This window comes from Myotis brandtii, unplaced genomic scaffold, assembly GCF_000412655.1.
Source record: "Myotis brandtii unplaced genomic scaffold, ASM41265v1 scaffold84, whole genome shotgun sequence".
NCBI lineage: Eukaryota > Metazoa > Chordata > Mammalia > Chiroptera > Vespertilionidae > Myotis > Myotis brandtii.
The window spans coordinates 3638055-3641166 of record NW_005371410.1 but is presented as its reverse complement, the minus strand read 5'-3'; positions in this window follow the sequence as shown (position 1 = coordinate 3641166).

The window sequence follows — 3112 nt, the reverse complement described above, 5'->3', positions numbered from 1 at the left end:
TTTGTGGGAAGTAATTAGATTTCTTTTGATGTGGCTAAGGAATAAATGGTAATATGGCTAGATAAATGAATTATTGTTATTATTACTCAAAAGAAACAGATGTTATGGCCAATTCTCCTGCCTCCAAATATTCTTAAACAGGTTTATTTGCCCTTCTTCACTTTAAAAGCCATTATAGATTTGTTGAATCCCTTTTAGGAGCTGTCTCAAAGATTTCCCATAGCAGTATAGTCCATGGGGTAACTTTATTAGGATAAAACATTTCATAATTTAATGTTTGTAGATTTCTTATTCCCAAAATTAAAAAACAACAACACCTCTATGAATGGCAAATTCAGTAATTATCACATTGAACAGAATTTGGCTCTAACCAACTGGCACACTCTCTGTAAGATAGCAACATGATTTGATATTTATAAAGGGCCCATTTCCCACTCCCTCCACTCAGACACCAAAATTCATTAACTATAAAGCCTCGCATAATTCTGTAAAGAAACACTTCTCTGGAACTTTCCTAGCCTCTAAATTAGATATTAAAGAAGAGAGATCATTTTTTTGGTGCAAGCTTTCAGCTTTCCCTGAAACGGAGTGGCTAGTTATGATCTAGCATACAAACTGGCTTGGGTTTCATGAAATTTAATGAATAATAATAATGATAAAATGCAAAGCCCTCTTAGAATAAAAAAACAATTAAATCCTGGGAAGAAAGATGAGAACAGGATGTGGATCTAGTTTATCAGTGGCATAGGCCTACCAGACTCCTACTGGCATTAGGTACATACATTTGGTTTGATTTGGATTGGAAACATGAAAGCATAATTTTTGCCATAACTAAACATGTTTTTCTAATAGTCCTCTTGACAAGTGCCCAAAGAAATATAAAGCTGGATAAGAATAACAGCTTTACATTCATACTCTAGGTGTTTTACATGAATATCATTTAACCTTCACAAACCCTTTAAAGAGCTATGGTTATTGTTTTCCTTCACAAAAGATGAAGAAAAAGAGGCTCCAGAAAGTTTAGGGCAATCTGGTTTGCAAACCCAGACAGCATGACTGCAGATCCTAAAGACGGGCCACATCGCCTCCCAAGCTCCGCTGCCTCTCCACTGAGGAGTGGGGAGATTTATAGTGCTTTTCATAGGAGGACGGCTAAGAGCACCTCTTGAATGTAATGATTACTTCCCATGGCAATCCTTTGATGCAGCTTATAAAACAAGAACTGGTGGTCCATCGAATAGGTAAGTGACTTGCATAAGGCATTCCTTGTGCTCTTGGGAGATCCAGGCAGAAAGTGAAGAGGCTCTTACCTTCACTCCTGGGACTTCACCAATGGCTAATATTCTTCTCAATGCCGCAAATAGCATTCTTCCCAGTCAGAGTGTCCTCATTCCGTACTTGTTCTGCATACCCTCCTACCCCCCCAACCCCCGCCCCAGGCCAGCATTCCTGGCAGAGAAAATGAAACCAGGATAATAACCATTGTAAAGATTATGAAATTGCTTCTTATCTGAATGCATACTCTAGCTTTTCTTTAGTGTTTTCATAAACCACCCCAGACTGATAGAATTATTTTTTATGACTCATAGATATATTTTACTTTTCCATTTTTATCCTCTTTACTTTCAAGGAGAAGATTAGATGATGAAGTAAGATCCACCCTGTATAGCTATGTGGGATTTTATTTAACCCCAACACATGGACTATGGACTGAAAAAAAATTGCTTAGCTTAGTATTACATATAAAAATGCTTGAAAAAGTTTTACAAAACACAATCTGATTATAAAATTCATTCATTTAAACAAGCATTTATTGAATTCTTTCTAGGTGTAAAACATTGAAATAGGTGATGAAGTTACAAAAAGAAATAAAACATCATTCCTGCTCTCAAGACACTTATACTCTTGTGTGTGACATTGTGTGACCATCCGTCTGGGTCTGCCTGGAACAGTCTTGGTTTACACTGTTTCCCAATGTAATTATAAATAGCACCCCCTTTCATATTCAAAAGTGTCCCAGTTTGGAAAATAAGAATATATATACCCTCAAGACAATATATCCCACTAGATGATGTGTTTGAAGTACTTGTAATTCTTGGATATAAATAAACAGTACAAACCATGAAGGTCCAAAAAATGTGCTGACACTCTGTCTTCATTTTGGAACCACTATTTCTGTCACTGTGTGTCAGTCGAAATAAGTTCATTGGGAAAGTGTAACGTTTGTTTTCACATTCTTTTTTAAAAAAAATGCAATGACTGTTCAATCTTTGTAGGGAGAATGGAATAAGTTGGCTAGAAAATTTAAGAAGATGAGCAAATACAATGATAAGTGGGAATAATAGTGTGCATCATACCCTCAACTCCAATTATGGTAAGAACCAAAGGGGAGTAGGTTGCAGGACTGTCAGGTGGGAGAGACAAAGCAACGGTTGGAAGCATTTGCGGTCACAAGCCTCTGATCTTAGAATTCAAGGTGGCATCTGTCTTTCCTTCTCTTGGACTCCGTTCTCTACCCCATTTCTAAAAAGTACTGGACTCATTCATTGGTCTTTAATGCTACTTGTGATGTGCTTGTGTGAAAGGTTAGCACCTGTAGAACTTGTAATTACACATCATTTTGTGTACTGTTGTCTGAATATGTATACGTATGTATTTTGATATTGAAGACAAGCTATTTTTAGTGTCCTTTTGGGTATGTTTGGAGAAACTCTTAACTGTTGCTATGCTGCTATGGAAACAGTATCCACGTATACTGACATGTTTACAATTGTTTAAAACACTATAAACTTTCCAGGGCAAAGGCAAACAGCTTACTTCCCTCAAAGTTGCTCCATGCTCTCCTTTTTTATGAGTTTATTTATTACTCTCAGACCCAGGCTGGAATCTGGTTAATTTGTGCCTGCATTAAAGGGCTTGGTGCTTTTTGTTTTTTTCTGATGTGCATTATTATTTAATTGATTTCACATTTATAATTACAATAGAGTTGAGAGCAAATGAAAATTTCCCTTTGAAATCAGAAATACTATTTGGTCTTGGTAGGGATTGAATATTTCCTATTTCCTAGGCTCCCCTCCCCCCCCCCGCGCCCCCCCCCCCCCCCCCCCCCAAT